The sequence below is a fragment of the Schistocerca cancellata genome, chromosome 5 (genome assembly GCF_023864275.1).
Source record: "Schistocerca cancellata isolate TAMUIC-IGC-003103 chromosome 5, iqSchCanc2.1, whole genome shotgun sequence".
Taxonomy (NCBI): domain Eukaryota; kingdom Metazoa; phylum Arthropoda; class Insecta; order Orthoptera; family Acrididae; genus Schistocerca; species Schistocerca cancellata.
In genome coordinates this window covers 80,648,007-80,666,018 of record NC_064630.1, presented here as the reverse complement: position 1 = coordinate 80,666,018, position 18,012 = coordinate 80,648,007, and the positions used below count along the sequence as shown (strand labels likewise).

Genomic DNA, 18,012 nt, shown 5'->3' with positions numbered 1-18,012 from the left:
TTCATCTCCCAGTACTTACTGCAACCTACATCCTTCTCCATCTGCTTAGTGTATTCATCTGTTGGTCACCCTCCACGCTGCCCTCCAATACTAAATTGGTGATCCCTTGATGCCTCAGAATATGTCCTACCAACCGATCCCTTCTTCTAGTCAAGTTGTGCCACAAACTCCTCTTCTACCAAATTCTATTCAATACCTCCTCATTAGTTATGTGATCTACGCATCTAATCTTCAGCATTCTTCTGTAGCACCACATTTCGAAAGCTTCTATTCTCTTCTTGTCCAAACTATTTATCGTCCATGTTTCACTACCATACATGGCTACACTCCATATAAATACTTTCAGAAACGAATTCCTGACACTTAAATCTATACTAGATGTTAACAAATTTCTGTTCTTCTAAGCAAGTATTTACTTTGGTATTCTCCCTCGGAGGAAGTTCATCGAAGGCGCAACCGCTTTGTCTGGCATTTGTAGTTTTCTGATCGTCACACCCTGAATAGCGTCCAGCAGTAATTCGCTAACACTGACGCACTCCACTTTCCACGTCCGATTTGATGGTGGAAGCCATCTCCGTCCTCGTCGGTTACAGCACCACAGTTCTCAGGAAAGTAGTCCGAGCTGGAATCTGGAAAATATTGCTTGAGGACATGTTACAGCCCAATCTATTGTAGCAGTGCGGATGATCTGCCACAAGATCCTTATAGCTTTCTGCTCCCTTATTTCCTTGAAAGCTTCATGACACTTGAACAAAGGCATCACCTTTCAGTATGCTGTTGAAATACTCATCTTTGTACAGTTAGCGTATCTGGGGATCAGCGGCCTTTTATTTTCAACGCTCTAAGAAGTGGAATTCTCGTGCAAATAGAAACATGGTTCCCCACTTCTGTCCGTGGTCTTGACCAAGTTTTTCGTTAGGTCCAATTTTAAGTGATGAATATGAAGAATTATGTTCTTGAATTCGACAAGTGCTTCGTGCGTAACACTGTGAGATCTTGGTTCAATTGATTGACGCTTTGGCAGTCTTTAAACGAATCGCTTTGACGCGGCTATCCAAGAGGCACAGGCATCAACAGAATTTGGTATAGCCGTGTTGTGGCCCAAGTAATATGCCTATGACTTTCTGATCCTCAGAAATCTGGCACTTAAACTTGTCATAGTTCAGCATCAATAACAGTTGTTTCATGCTATCATATGTTTCTTCCATGTAGCATACCCAATCGCAGTTTACGGTAACACGTTGCCTATGAAGTAGCACACACTTCAGATTTACTTTGGAGCACTCGGTGAACAAGCTCCACTGATCACTTTTATAGTCAATGCCCATGGCTGCCATTAGTACCTGTACATCACTACAAAATACCATGAGCTTTTCACTTCCGAAAAATGGAAGAAATGGCATATGCCGGTTACGGAACGCAGTCACGTTTACCGCCTCGTTAAGACAATTCCACTGTTATAGTCTTGATGTCAACAGTTCACACTTACATTTCTGCAATTCCAGATCTCCCACTAGGTTATAAGTTCACACAGTATTATTTTGTGAATCTCTGTACACTCATCGTTACACACAAAATCAGGATTTCTTGAAGAATTGGTTTTTGAAAGTGGTGGTGCAGAACTAGTTTCACTACCGTCATCGTCACTGTGACCAACAGGTGGGACACTGGAACAGAAACAGGCAGTCCGTCTCCGTGAGGCACTGGTCGCGTGGCCGACGGTATGTTAGGATATGTCGAGGAAGACTTTTTCTTCTTCTTCTTCGAAATATCATGTATTAATGAAGTTGTCATACAAAAGTGACAGTCATTCACACGGTTTGATGGTTCTCGCCAGATAATGGGTATAGAAAAGCCCATGGAAGATCTTTTACGATTTAACCACGAATGACGAATCGAGACGCAAGACATACATGAGGAGCCCATGGCTCGTTCTGGTCCCCGATTTCACAGCCAAAGTACAGTCTGCACGCCTTCCTAATATATGGCGTTATTGGCCTCCTTTGCTATTCCAATGTAGCCTGTCGGCAAATGTAGCAAAAGTTGTCAGCACTGTTTCTGTTTACGCATTTGCAAGACATATTGAATCACAGACATAAAAATGATCGCACGCACAAACTACACAGCAGTGACATATTCTTCCGGCACACTAACAGAACTACGCTTAAATGAAACATGCTCAGTTTTTCCCTTCACCTTGCTGCTACGAGCCTGGGTTAAACACAGCGACAAAATACACAAAGCTCTTGTTGCCTGAAACTTCATCACTCTACGATCAGCGGGATTTCGAAGCATATATGAGTAGGGACTGACAATGAATGCTAATAAAATATAATTATAATTAAATGAACACCCTTTAACTTGGAAATGAGAGCTAATTCGAGTTTTTCACTACCTCCTTCGTTATCATCCACGATTATTTCATCCAAGTTACATTTTTACTGTTGGCTGTGTTGTTTACAATTGTAAATTATAGATTGCAACGATCAGTCGTCCTTTTTAAATTTTATTGTGCAGATCTAGATTTCGGCTATAAGTTACCCTTTCTCAATGGACTATTATTTTCGCTGAATGCATGTAATGCCTGTTGGTAGCGCTTCTGAACTGTGGATGAAGCCCGACCAACAGGCATTACATGCATTAAGCGAAAATAATAGTCCATTGAGAAAGGCTAGCTTCTAGCCGATATCTAGATCCGCACAATAAAATTTAAAAAGGACGACTGATTGCTACAATCTATAATTTACAAGTCAATATAACAGTCGTTGAGTGCAACAGCTTTCCGAATGGAAGGTAAACTGATTGTTTACTATTATTAATGGAAATGTGTACAACGTGCAAGTATAAAACAAATACAAAACTGAGTTACATTTGTTAGTATTAGTTTTAATATAGACACTCATCTTTTTCTGCAGTTGTTTGCGTGATAAAGTTACATTGTTCACTGAACAGTTCACACACGCAGGCTCCATTCAGCTAGTGGAATCTCTTGTTTTCGCAGAACTTGTGGTGAAAACCAAGTGTTGCTTATCGTGTTAAAACATGTCGGAGGTCATAGTTTGCTGTTTGCATTCTTCCGTCATTATGGCGTTGGCTGAGTGGAATTCGTTCCAGATAAAGCAATGTGTTTATAGATTATTTCGTGTGTGTTCTTGTGGACATTGATGTTTGACAGGAACATCTGCTTTTGACGCCTTCTATGAAGGTTTCTTTTGTTTAAACGTAAGCCAGTCTTGAAAATACTGTCTTCCCGATGCCCGGGATTCGCTTCATATAACGGAATTTGACTTTCTCTAATGTTACGAGGTCGTTGAGACATGGTAGTTGCTACTGGTGCTATGGCCGTATCTAACAGTGTCATTTCCTGGTTTTATTGAGAGGTTTTGAGGCTGCTGAATGTTGTAAATTATTTTTATGGTTGCTGTTGCTCTTTCTAGCTGTCTGCAGAGCAACTCCCAGATACTTATATTTTGGTTCCATTCCTAATTTTTTTTAAAGAATCAGACTGTCTTTAGTGAGAGTTTAACACTTCTTTCGAAAATTATATGTTTGGTTTTGCCGTGGTTTATTTGTAGGTCATTTTACAGGGTCATAAAGTGAGTGTGTTCAGCACCTTTTGTAGCTCTTCTTTGTTTTCTAAACTCATTAGTTACTGCCGTGTCGTTCACATAAACTGAGAGTGTTGCTGAGTTGTTCATAGCGTCAGTCAGCCATTCAAGTGAGTTGGAGGGGAGGGAACGCGTTGGAAGCAAGTTGTGGGATTGTGGAATTTGAAGGCATGTCGTGCATTCCAATGTGACACTTGCAGGTTTGGGAGAACATCCATTCACACCGCGAAAATCACAAACCACGCAGCGACGATGACAGTACTGTGCAGTAGACACTACGACGCCCGTCACGCTACTGCAGCACTGGGGCGCAGATTTTGAATTCTCTGCCAGTTCCGCTGGTCGACGAGGACTACCAGTAATGACTGCTCGCTCGCTGGCCCTCTTAGCTATCAACATCAGAGTACTATGGGCTGCGTATTGAGTGATGTGGTTACGGCAAATGGAAAGAAAGAAAGAAAGAAAGAAAATAAAGAAAGAGAGAGAGAGAGAGAGAGAGAGGGGGGGGGGGGGATTTACGCGCGTTTGATTAACCCCTTCCCTCGAAAATTTCTCTCCTTCAGAGCTCCTCTGTGTCACCACGACCGCGTAACCAGATGACGGTTCACTGATCTCACTTCTACTAAGACTGCAGTACGCACGACGTGCCTATTTGTTTCCGCCGCCCTGAATGGAATGCATAAGTTTTAATTAATGTTCAGCCATCTACAGTCTTCTATGGTTGTTGTCCGTCCGCAGAAAACAGCACGCAGATAGTGAACCCGTCATCTTGAGGCTGTAATAGCGAGGAACTGATATTGTGTAAATAATTAAATTTTCAATTATATTATTTGTATGGGACGTCACTAGCTTTTTATTAGAAGAATACGAGAAACTGCCAAATTATGTTCCTCTTAATGAATCACAAATAATTCCCATACTTCACACTTTCATAGAAAATAAACAAAACTGTGAACAACGTACTTGCGTAATTATTATCAAATTGTTCTCAATAACATACCCAAATAACCACAGCCTGCTAATTAAATTCTTAACCACCACCGAACAAGGCAGACCAGACCATATGTCTGTCTTCTGAGACTGCCGAAACAGCTCTGATCTTAGAGCCGAATCACTTCGCCCACCATCCAACTTGGACACGATCCGAAGATCTCAGAAGTGCTTCGTCTGACTTTTCATTTAGCTATTGTTTATTATTCTGCTGGTTATTAACACTTTTGAAATAATGGAATGACAGCTTGCTATTGAGAGATGCTTTTATATGAAATGCAAGTGAATTTATTGTTTAGTTTTTCTAATATTAATAACAGAAGTTTATCATTCTGGCGCCCGACTTCCGAACGTAGCAGTCAATCGCGGAGGAGGACCACAATTGAGGTGGCCTTTCTCACGATACGTGTACCGAACGAACCACCTACCATCGGTACCTCACACCACATTACGTCATCTTCCCACTGCCGCCTTCTCAACAGCTCGTAAGTATAATTTCTTGCAGCTGAATATGATGGCTATAAAACCATACATTACAAGGTACGTGGCACGGAGATGGAGGGGAAACAGATACTACTGCAATAAATCCGGCAACCTGTAAGGCGCCATCCGCAGATGGACACGACATGACTGTAATGAACACTAGCGCCGGAATGTCAAAAAAATATTATTTCTAAAAAAATTATGACGATAATACATCGAATGTCTAGCATTTGAAGAGGTGTCATTGTTGAAATGCTTCCTGCTACATACGGGAACAGATTTAAAGAGAAGTAGATATTTTCTTTTGAAGTTGACGCAACAGACACAGAATAACCCCATCCGGGAGACAGGTGATGATGCCATCCCTAGATACCAACAGGGAAGACACATATGGGTTGGGTGCGAGACTCATATGACTGTAGATATATGTCCTGAGGTCTACAATTGTAAAACTACGATTGAAACAGCTGATAAAGAACACATGAAAAGAATTTTCATGCGCAAATAGGGTCTGAAATTAATCTTTCGCTCTACAGCGAACTTTCTTGCAGATTAAAGCTGTCTGCTAGATCGGGACTCTTAAGGCGATGTGAAGTTTGGGTGCTGGGGGAAGTTGATTTCTCAATTCATTCTTGCCACTTTGCTGGCGGAGAGCGTCCGTGAACTCCCTAAATTTGGTATACAGGGTATAAGCCAGTGCTCACAAAAGTTTTTGTTTATCTGCTATGCCGGTTTCGAGTTTTTGATCATTTTCAATGCAAATTTTAAATGACTAAAAAAACTTAAATCAGAATTTAAAAAAAAAGTTCCTGAGTTCCGACTTGCTAGCGCAGTCGGTAGGAGCACTGCCCGCGATAGACACGATTCTGGATTCCAGTCTCCTCCTCACGCTGTTCAAGCATCCAAGAACTTTCAAATAAGATTTGATTTGTAGGATCAGTCATAACTGTAGAATACGTTTAATCACTCCATCGGTTCAATTTCCACGAGAGCAAGGGGGCGAGGGCAAAAGACTGCAGAATACGGCGAATATTTTTTTCTGTACTATCTTTCCAAGTTTTCAGATACTTACATTGGGAAAATGAAGTGGTTATAGTGCTAATGGAACATATATCAATCACCATATTGCGGATGACGATGTGCTGTTTGCTTCTAGTACGGATGGTTCATACAACAAAGAATGGAAGAACTTAGAAAACCAAAGTTAGAAGTAAACCCAAAAAGTGAATTATTATAAGAATAAAATAACGTAGAATAAAAAATTCAGAATTAGGAATAATTAATAACGACATTACAGAACCAGTTGTGACTTTTTGTATTCAGGGCAGTTGAAGAGAATGTCTGAGTGATTAACGAAAGAAATAAACACCAGAATGAAAATGGATTCGACTGCTTTTGGTAAATTAAATAGTTTTCAGTACTAAACCTTCAATATGCCTAAAATGAAAGCTTTTAATCAGTGTGTATGTACTACTAGTTTTGACTTAGTGCAGTGCGGAGTGAATTTCTTACGCGAAAATACGAGTATTTCAAACAGCTAGAGTTAGTTAGTGAGCGATGGAGAGAGGCATGGTAGGAATTACTAGGACAGGGCAACAGCCGGCCGTCGTGGCCGAACGGTTCTAGGCGCTACAGTCTGGAACTGCGCGACTGCTACGGTCGCAGGTTCGAATTCTGCCTCGGGCAAGGATGTGTGTGTTGTCCTTAGGTTAGTTATGTTTAAGTAGTTCTAAGTTCTAGGGGACTGATGACCTCAGAAGTTAAGTCCCGAAGTGCTCAGAGCCATTTGAACCAAGGCAGGGCAACAAACGCGCGGATCAGGGTGAAGACTATAGTAGAAGACCTAAAAAATGCCTGTAAAATGGAGGTAGATGAGCCAAGGAATTTGTTTTCTGAATTCAGGATAATGACTAAGCACAAAGTAGGCAAATGAGGTTAGAACACTTTTTCAGGGGAATGAGCCTTGGTGACCGCTGCGCAGAGGCACAGGAATCGAATCCGAGTGCAACTGTGCCGACGGGGTTCTCCCGAAGCGACGTGTCATCTCAATACTAACCATCAACCGCACAGCACAGCACATTCTCGAATCATGTTCTTCAGGGAAACGCTCGATCATAGGTACACTGGTGGGCACGCATATCGGCACTGAAGATTATGACTGCCTATTTCATTTTAACACTCGATCGATGGGTATCTAATATTCTTGACAAGTTCGATCTGTTTGCCAAGACTTGTTTTGTGGTACGAACAAGAATTAAGCCGTTTCTACCACAGAGGTTGATGAAATCGCTCGTAACAGTACTTAGTGTGTTCTGGTGCAACACACCTTCAAATGTTTTTGGCACGTCTGTTTCACTTGTTTCTGTACAAAAAAAGAAAAAAAAACTGTCAATGACACTATATGCAAGACGCTTGCAATCGGAAGTCATGGAAGCAATGGGTGAAAATAAACACAACTTCCAACAATGCACTTTAACCGATGTAGAAAATTTGAGTTCCGTTGGGAAGCACACACGCATTTCAAGAGATAACTGGGAAGGAAATCAGCTTTAAGATAAACCCAGGAAAATATGGTAGGTAAAGTTAGCGGAGACGAGCTGCGGTAAGTAGTATCATTATAACGAAATACTGACAGAAACCTGAGATCAGACAATGGAGAAATTAGTGTAGCCAGCGTGATACAAAGTAAAGGTGTTATCAGTGCGTGGTGTGTTCGGTGACAGATTTAAGGCCGAGATATGTTGTCAGATCGAGCTGAACAAGTTCAGCGTTGTCTTAGCAAATCTTCACTCTGATTACCTGATACCCCTCTCTGTATGCCAGCCTGCCGTACCGTGTAGTTATGTGATTTCGTGCACCCAGTTAAGCAAGGTCTAACAGGTTTATTCGCAGCATTTATAAATGCTAGCATAGCCTACTCCACTAATAACCCATAGGTCAGCGATCTGATGGTGAAGCCCCGAGAGACTCGAGCTATTTTTCATTGTAAGTGTGGGTAACGTCTACATAACAACGTGTGCCGAAGCGAAGGCGAACGACATGTAACAGCGACTAACAAAATCAAATACAGTTATTTGCTTTGGAAACGACGATGATCATTACGTCTCCTTCGTCTGTAGCTTATGATTATCGTTATCTTTTCAGTGATGAGGAAATTGTAACCCTGTACTACATACAGTTCCCCGTCAAGTAAAAACTTTTTTGTCTTGTTTTCCTTGAGCCATTCAGCTCACAATGGTTTACCAGTTATTCTTTCCTTTTGCTGTCAATTTTCACATGTCCAAGATAGCTCTCTGTTAACTACAGTGCCTTTCGTTTGACTGTTCGTCTCTCACAAAACGATGACGTTCGTATATTGCCGAGATGGGAGTACAGGTGGTAGTCACCAAAGTAGATCCTATCTAAGTAGATTCCTATCTAAGACCGCAGTCACTGCGAATATGTTGTGAAGCTAGTTTAATAATGTTTTTTATTTATTATGCCGTTTCGGCTACCGCCATTTTCATACATCTGCAATTAAGATTAGAGCAACATAAAGAGCGACAGCAATTATCATACAACGTCAAGCTTCAAAACATGAAAATTAAGAAGTTGAAAAATGTGTTTTAGAAGTTCACTCAGCAAAAAATTTAGACCTTGCAAATCAAGGCTCAATGTCGATATTAAAAAAGCTATGCGTAATCGGGCCATCCGTTAACAACTTGGCACAAAAAATTATCCAAACATTAAGTTGTAGCCGACAGGTGGCGCTAGTGTAGGAACTCTGCCTTCAAATCTTATTTTATTTATTTCTTGTTCCCTTCATTCTTATAAAAAGACAGTCTTTAAATTAATAACATCCAAAGTGAAATCATGATATACGATTTAAATGAGTACAGTTGTACACTTGTAAAATTAGTTTTTCAGATGGCAACAGTTAGTCCATTTGAAGTTCACCTAAACTTGACAACAAGTGAAACTACCTGGCAGATTAAAACTGCGTGCCGGACCGAGACTCGAACTCGGGACCTTTGCCTTTCGTGGGCAAGTGCTCTGCTGAGCTACCCAAGCACGACTCACGCCCCGTCCTCACAGCTTCACTTCTGCCAGTTCCTCGTCTCCTACCTTCCAAACTTTACAGAAGTTCTCCTGCGAACCTTGCAGAACTAGCACTCCTGAAAGAAAGGATATTGCGGAGACATGGCTTAGCCACAACCTAGGGATGTTTCCTACCTGCAGCAAGTCTGGAAGGTAGGAGACGAGGTACTGGAAGTAGTGAAGCTGTGAGGACGGGACGTGAGTTGTGCCTGGGTAGCTCGATGGTAGAGCACTTGCCCGCGAAAGGCAAAGGTCCCGAGTTCGAGTCTCGGTTCGGCACACAGTTTTAATCTGCCAGGAAGTTTCATATCTGCACTCACTCCGCTGCAAAATGAAAATCTCATTCTTTGACAACAAGTATTCACTGAATCTGTTAAACAACAATATCAATACAGCAGCCGCCTGGACTTCAGTATTAAATACTAGTTTTATAACTGCAGCGTCAACAGGATTGTGACCACTGACTGATTAGACGAGCCGGCCGGTGTGGCCGAGCAATTCTAGGCGCTTCAGTCTGGAGCCTCTCGACCGCTACGGTCGCAGGTTCGAATCCTGCCTCGGGCATGGATGTGCGTGATGTCCTTAGTTTAGTTAGGTTTAAGTAGTTCTAAGTTCTAGGGGACTGATGACCTCAGATGTTAAGTCCCATAGTGCTCATAGCCATTTTAACCTTTTTTTTTTTTTTTTTTTTTTTATTAGACGAGCTCCTGACACTCTACTGTCATAAGCTTTTTTTGTCATTATTGGAAGCCGGTTTTCAAATTTTTTCCCGATATCCCTCTGGGAAGCCGTGCCTCCATCGGAGTGTACATGGACTTTCTGACTACTCCAATGGAGCTAATATTGTACGCATGTTCGCCTAGATCTCCGTTTCTTATCTCCCAATTATACTGATCGACGGCAATATCCCTCTGGTACTTTCCCGGCCTATGTACGTCAACGATCAGTGTCCGGACAATATCGTGGTTCATCAACGAAGAATACTGAATGCAACCAATCGAGCGATAAATCCGGATTTCCTGAAGCGCACTGTGAACACTGCCTCCTGCGACACTGTAAGTACCGTAAAACACACACTACTCCTCTCCTTGTACACAAGCTGCCTTCAGGGTGGCGACTTGCAACCGCAGTTGTGGTTAGATGCCGCAGAGTGGCAACCACAAAGTCTGCATGCAAATTCTTTGCTGCAGAGCATCCAAGCAAATGAAGGGTATTTATAATCAGACTTTCGCTACTTGAGCCATGTAGATGGAACATTATTTATCGCAAGTTTAGGGCATGACGTTCAGACTGTGCGCTGAAGGATTTGCGTTGTTAACAGTGTTAGTGTCATGACTTGCCATTAGGCGCTGAGACTGGTGCGGCAACGTAGGGTTGAAACTCAAGCATCAATGTGCACTACAACTGCAAATAGTCAACGTGGCTCTCGACAAGGTTAGCGGGGCGTTACTCGTAAACCTGTTTTATCAGAAGCACCGCCATAGTGGTGCTGCTCTTCCCGAGTATCAAGGCATTAAAGGAATCCGGAGAGGTCCTCTTTCCGCACCAGGGTTCAAGGACATGATTCAGGAGTTGGAATTAACTGGCGATTTGTGAATTGCTCCAGGGAGAGACCGACAACCAATTGCGCCAGAATTTGTTGAAGACCTTACTGTTGCCACGGCTGAGAATTCTGGACGCAATGAGCGATCTTCCAGCAGTGTACGAGCTGTGTCCCCACAGCCGAACATTCCATGGCCCACCGTTCGAAAAGATCTGCGAACAGTTGTGAAATGTTGCCCCTAGTGCGGTTCCAGGCTGTCGTGGATACAGATGGCCGTCACACTGAACAACGTTTCTAACATGGAACTTAAATATGGTATTCAATTAACAATTGTTACCCTGTCATGTGGAAATTAAAATTATGTTTCTTTCAATGCTTTATTCGTTATTTCTCTTCAACATGTTCTTACAAATGTTTCCACAAAGTTTCATTGTCCAAAGGTCCCTCGTTTTTCACGGGAGTCCTCTCAAGTAGCGAAAGTTTAAATACAAGCATCCTGTACATCGGTTTGCAGTGTTCGCTCGAAGTCTCCAAGGCGTTTAGCCTTAAATGCATTGTCTTCCAAAGCCAAAGAAGGACGAACAATTGAACCCTTATTCCTTCCTAAAAATTTCGGTGGTGGTTCAGGGAAAATTTCTTTGAGTATTTTGGTACAAGGGATTATTTTGGTACGAGACACCCGGTATCTCCGTTGGCTTGTTACCGAGTAATTGCATTTCACTTGACATCTAGTCCCATTTACCTTTGTAGCTGTATTCCATTGAAAATATCTGCACATCAGTGCAAATGATGACGGTTATCGCTGTCGTGTTAGGGAACAAGCCTGTTCAGAACTGCACTTGTTATGGACAACAGTAATGTCCACTTCACTCTTGCCTTCAGTACAGTTCGGTTCCGTCTTCGTTTTTTTCCCCGGCGTTAATTGCAGGTGAGCAGTGATACAATGGAGTTTGCTGATGCACAAGTGACCGATATGAGCCTCATGTATTAGTCCACTAATTACCATGGAAGAGCCGTACAGCGATGCTATGTTGAGCTGTCCCCGCGTCGACGGCAACCACAGCACACAGCGTTTGTATCAGAGGACTGTTGCTTTAATGTGAGTTTTGTGGTGAACCCTCGACGATTACACATTTCAGGGTTTTGTTTCACTGCTGTAAATGTACTTTTAAGGGAAGCAAAGGTAATTGGGGGTAAAGCATCTAACACATCATAATTAAAATAATACTCTGTAATGAGCCACCGGAGATCACCTGTCGCTCATACCAAAATACTCAGAAAATATCCCTGAACAACCTCAGAAATTACGTCGCCGGATTGGATATGCAATCTACCACTTCAAATCCCCACAGCTCATTGTGCGTAATTTACTGAAAAGTGTTTGGTTGGCTTTGGTTACCAACAGCTGTTCAGTAAATGTAAAAGCACATTCTGCGTGCCCCATCACCGTAATACATACAGCGTCAGTACTCCGCCAGCTACCTCTGAACTGAATTCACAGTACTCTGCTTTCCGTTCCACAACAGGAGACACTGTCCCGTTTCTCACGTCACTGTACAAAGAATCGGCTCCGCTATGTTTTTGTTTTTCCTTTTTTCCATTAAGAAATTTCAGTTGTTCTCTGCTGTGACTATTAGTTAAGGAGAATATGATGAAGAGAAGTGGCGCATCCTCGTGAATGTGTATCGTACGCTTGTTTCAGTTTTGCTGTTCTGAACGTTCCACTTAGAACGGGGACAAAGCAGGCCCTTTGAAACGCTCGGTGAGTGCCGCAGCCGATAGCTGCTGTGGCGCGTGGGAAAACACCGCTTGTGAAGTCGGTGATCGGATGGATCAGAAGCTATTTCCGATAACAGCTTATCTGGCATTCGACACGTTGGCATCGGCGTTTCGCACGTTCGCAGCCTCTCAGACGCCTATATTCAGGAGTATGCCCACAACGATGAAGACGTCACGTAATTACTTGGCGCAAGCGGCAAACCCCGACTTCCCTCGGGTATCACCAGGTATCTACGGCCGGTCGACCTGGCTCGTGCAGCGGGAAAAAAATTATACACAACAGACCTTCCTCGTGAAGCGATTTATCTATTAGCGAAAATCGAGTCAAAATCTCTATAGTAGTTCATAAGACTAGCCGTCATATACAGACACAGGAACATGACCGGGGTCTTTGTAACGTATGAAGATTAAGACGCTGCGTCGATATAGGACCGCGTCAGCAGCTTTTCGTTCCACTGGCCGTCTTACATGGCTTCTGACACGAATAGATAGTAACTTCAAGACTAAAAACTTCTGGCAAATGAGACATTTGTTTACTTAACTTTTCGCAAAAAGCAGAAGAGTTTTTCGTGCTCGCCATTAAAAACTACCAATCGTAAGCGGGACGTTTTCTATACCGAAGTCACTGTTCTGCTCCAATTGCTCTTATACTTCGTGCTCTTAAAAGTCAGAAACATGAATGGCGAAAACGCCTGACATGTAATAAGCACATTGCTGCACTAGGAAGGAGACTTTCACTTAGCAAGAAACATGCGACTGGACGTTTTCTTGTGATTATGTAATCCCTGGTGCGTACCACACAGTCTTTGACATCTGTGCTTAAATTTCTCCTATCAAGATCTGTCAGTACTCTCGGCAAATATTAAAAGAGTAACAACAGTGAAGCACCTGGCATCCATATGCGTGTATTAGTAATACTTCCTATGAAATACAAAGTACACTACCGTACCACTCATTCCCTCCACAAAAAATGATCACTTCATTACTACGACTGTATTTGTCCCGAAATTCACTCGTTTATTTGCATAACGATTCGTATGAGGCATACATTGCGTGCAGTGGTAGTTATTCCTTTATTGTGGTAGGTCTCATCAAAGCCTTATATGTTGCATTAATCCAACACCTTCGAATGAATCTTGCTATGCTATTTCACTTATGTTTATACAGAGAGCAGTTGAACCCAGAATATAGCTTCCAATTGGAGTGAAAATTTACGTAGCTGATATCAAATCAAAACATCGCGTCACATACATTTTAAGTACATTCTAATGTTCGAAAATCAAGCAGAATGGAGAACAAAACTGAAGGAGAAAACGCAAGCAATTACTGTGAATGACTATCAACATTTGAGCAGAAATCTGAACTGTGGTGTCTGTCTGTCCAGAAAAGGAGCATTCTTGTACCACATGAAAAGGTGCTTTAATAATAACTAAATGAATATACATTAACCACACACTGACTAATTGGTAGTATGAAAGACGGTGAGATCGTAATGTACAAAGACAATCTTTTCTTACCGAACAGAATCATCGGACGCCTCAAGCGACTCAGACACAGATCACAGTCTTTTTTAGCGACCCATATGCTTTGTCGGCGATTTAGAGACTCGGCAAACGTTCGTAGCAACTTTGCATCTTCGTTATGACGTACGTATGTGACTCCAGAGATCAAATATATAACTATACAGTTATAAATGCTCCAGACTTCCTTTTAAGCAGCGATAATGCTACTCCGCATCTAGCCGCTCTGGTAGATGAGTTTCTTCCAGGTGAATATCTCCATCGCGTGGACTGGACATCGGAACTGAATCCTGCGGAGAGTAAATGGGAAGACTAAATCTAGTCCAGCTCTCGCCGCAAACACCTCCGCACTGCTCTTTCATAGCAATGGAATCGAGTGCCAACAGAGCTCTTGATGCACCTCATAGAAAGCGTATCATGTTGCTCCCAAGCGTCTACGGCGTTAGAAACAGAGATATCCTACAGCAACTACTTTGCTGTCCCTTAATTACTTTGGTACTGAGCAAGATATTCTCCGGTTTTGTTAATGTGAATTTTTAGTTTCAGAACTTTTATAATTCATGTGTTGATTACTATTTACAGTTTTGTATGATGATGCATAAGTTAGTTCTGTTGGTCTCCTTTCTTGAAAATGCTTAAGTTCTAAACAGTACCGACAGTTGTGAGTAAGTAGTATTTCCCATGACGTTTCCCGTCTCAGCGTGAGCGTGTCGTGATTAACGTATTTGCTTCAGGACCATACAAATTTTCACGGGAAATGGAGAAGATAAAATGTATCGATGTGAAATTGTGAAACCTGGTCCGCGAAAAGACTGAGTCGAACATTATAAGCAAACATCCAAAAAGATATATTTTGCAATTGTTCAAAGTTTAAGATGAGGTTACCCAAAAAAATTTTAGAACGACTCAGAATTAAAGTAAACATTGTTCACTTTCTCAGAACAAACACGACCTTATAAATTATTACTAAGGGGAAGAACTTAAAATGTGGTGGGGGTTGGGGGGGGGGGGGGGTGACGACGATGACTTTGGTCTGCATTAGGCACTGTATTTCCCATACTCGTACCGACATCAGTTATGTTCAACACTGTAAATTTTCTAGCTAGGTATATTTGAAAACAAATTATTACAGAGGACAATACCGAAAAAATATATTTCATCGCTGAGTCGGAGGCATTTCAAATGATACTGCGAAAGCTTTTCATTTCTCAAAAATATACACACTCGCCAGAATTGCACTTGTTAGGGCAGTGAATCATTAGTCATGTTAACGATGAGACCAGAAGCTTAATGAATAAATCTAAAATGTGATATTTCTGCATTTTAATATTACATCATAAATAATTAAAACAAATCTTGCACACATGTCCACAGACATGAATTCTACCAAAATTTCGAAGTGTTACCCGGAGTCTCAATGAATAAATGCATATAATAAGTTTATAAAGCAACACACACACACACACACACACACACACACACACACACACACACTTACAAAAGACTGGGTGCCTGGAACGGAGCTCATCTCTTTAATCTGTTTCAATTCTCAGTGTTATTTCCACGCCCCACAGGCACTCCGTATGTTAACGAATTATAGACATGTGCGACGAATATGCGCGACGAGAGACAGCAGACCTTTGCTACTGCATGCGTGGCGACCAAATGTGTTCCAGAGTAAACATTTAGGAGATTCTGTACAATATTTGCGGCATTCCATACCAGTTTGTCAAATCCCTAGAAGCTTTGCTATACACCTGCACAGTACATGATGATAGCGACAGTTTCTCATCTACACTGAATCGTCCTGAGGGCTGCGGCAATGAGAACGCCAGGCAGCAACGTAAACTGCATCCTTTCTGTCGGGGGAAGTACGGTGAAATGATCAAAACATCCAATAAACAAAAATAAAAACATGCTTTCTACTATCGTTAGATCTTTATCAGCCGAAACATTAGAAAATGAAGGACAGAAGGGCTTTGAGAAAGTGATGACCTCTCCTAGTCACGAAAATAGATGGACAACGCGAATATACGGAGATTCGAATTCATTAGCTTCCTTAGCCCTAGCTTTTGCTCCGCATCTCACGACCTCGCCGTCGACGATACGTTAAACCCTGACAGTTGTTTATTCCTTTCGGTCCTGTCGGCTACGGACGTTTTGTGTCCAGGAGCACATCAGACGCAAGTCGCCACACCTGAAAAGCGTTCTGAGCAGCAATGGGTGCCGTCAGATCCATAACAAGTGTCACGGAATCAAACACTGGGCGAAGTGACACATCGGAAGAAGAAATGTCGGGTAAGGCCTATCTGACATACATTCCCACGGTAAAGGAAGGATACACTGCGCAAACTCGCCGTAAAAACCACATACAAAACGACAAAAAAGAGTGTTTCAGATTGGGAAACGACAAAAGAGACCCAGTTACAACATATGGAATATACGACATACCCCGTACTTGTCGAAAAGTGTATGTCGGAGTGACTGGACGATGATAAGGGGCATTGCAGTTTAGGTCGGGTGGAGAAATCGGCCGTGCCGGAGCACGCGCTACGTGAAACGGACCACAGCGTAGAGCTACCACATCTGCTTACTCGGGGAGACTACAGAAATTCACAGATATGGCAGTAACCTCAGAAAGAGAGAGGACAGCCTCAAGGTGAACGGCTCCGGATTCCCGTGCAGCAGCGAACAACCGTTACAGGTAGCAAGGGGGGAAACGCAGCGGTAATGACCACGGAAAGGCCCTCGGACGTTGGAGCACCAGATACATTTAATCTGCGGCCACGAGCTAGACTCCAGTTGTCCACCAGCAATGGGGGGTGAAGCTTTGACAATGACAGCCACTCGTGCTGCCGAAACGCTAGAAAAATCATCAAACAAACATCAGCCGAAGAATCCGAAACAGAAACCAATTGACAGTTTGTTAAAATATTTGTAGTCGGAAACACCACGTTGACGTCACGGTTCGCAAAGCCCACAGTCGGGAAGCCCCCCAAACCGGTCTCACTGAACCGTAATGAGCCTCTGCAGAGTTTGGAAGGAAAAGGAGAGGTCTGCGTTGAATAGGTCAGGGAGGGCATGCCTACATTGAGACGCAGTCGACGAAAGCAGGGCAGGGAAACGCAGCGGAGTATCGCGCCGACCCCGCGAGAGCACATGGTCTGTACGCCGCCCGCCCGACAGGTGCGTGGCGCTCGCGGAGTATACTGTCGAACACACTGCGCGCCGAAGGTGTACAGCGGTGCTTTACCCTGCCTTGCGTCTCAATTTGCGCTGTCATATTTACACCCGTTGAGTCACAAAAACCTTCGCTGCGCTGCGCGACCCTGCCCTTCACCGGTGGCGTCCCAGTGTACTCCTGTCCTGAGGCGTGTTTAAGTGGCGTACTTCTTAGCTTTCGTATAAAATGGCAGTCGGCGATTCGGGTTCGTATCCAACGGAAAATTCTCTGCATAGCGAAAGTTTCATTCCCCTGATTAGAATACTGAAATAGCCAAGGAAAACGTAGTCCATGCTGCGGCATTCTCTAAACTGCACTCTCATTTTCAATAAGCAGCAAAACGGCGCAATTCAAATTCCCATCGAATAAAATAGTACTAGTAGCCGACTCCATGGCAGTTCCAGGAACAACGGCAAAGCGAGAAGTTCACGCGATTCTTTTACTAAGTATCGGCGAGAATATGGCGTGGCCCATCTTAAGGCAACAATAGCTGCTGGAAGGATCTTACAAATATGCGATCTGAGGCTTTCCCAGCGTTGATGCTGCTTCCAAATTTCTCGGGTGTACTGCCGGATACAGTCCTCGAAAGTGCACGATATCTCGGCGAACAACCGTTCCGCTATCGTCAGATGGTGCTAATAAAACGATCATTCCATCAACAGCGCGTGATGTTTTTTCTCACATACTGCTACCGTACACTATCGTGCACGGCCCGATTCTTCACAGGTACGTGACTGACTCTAACAATTTTTGACTAATACAGCCCAATATGTTATACTGCACGGCAAA

The 18,012-nt window shown here is 42.9% G+C and overlaps 1 protein-coding gene across 3 annotated transcripts in view; it reads right to left on the bottom strand.

Moving 5' to 3' along the window:
* The window catches only part of LOC126187490 (uncharacterized), a 1,186,162-nt gene that overhangs the window by 520,766 nt on the left and 647,384 nt on the right, over positions 1 to 18,012 (bottom strand). The window lies entirely within an intron of this gene.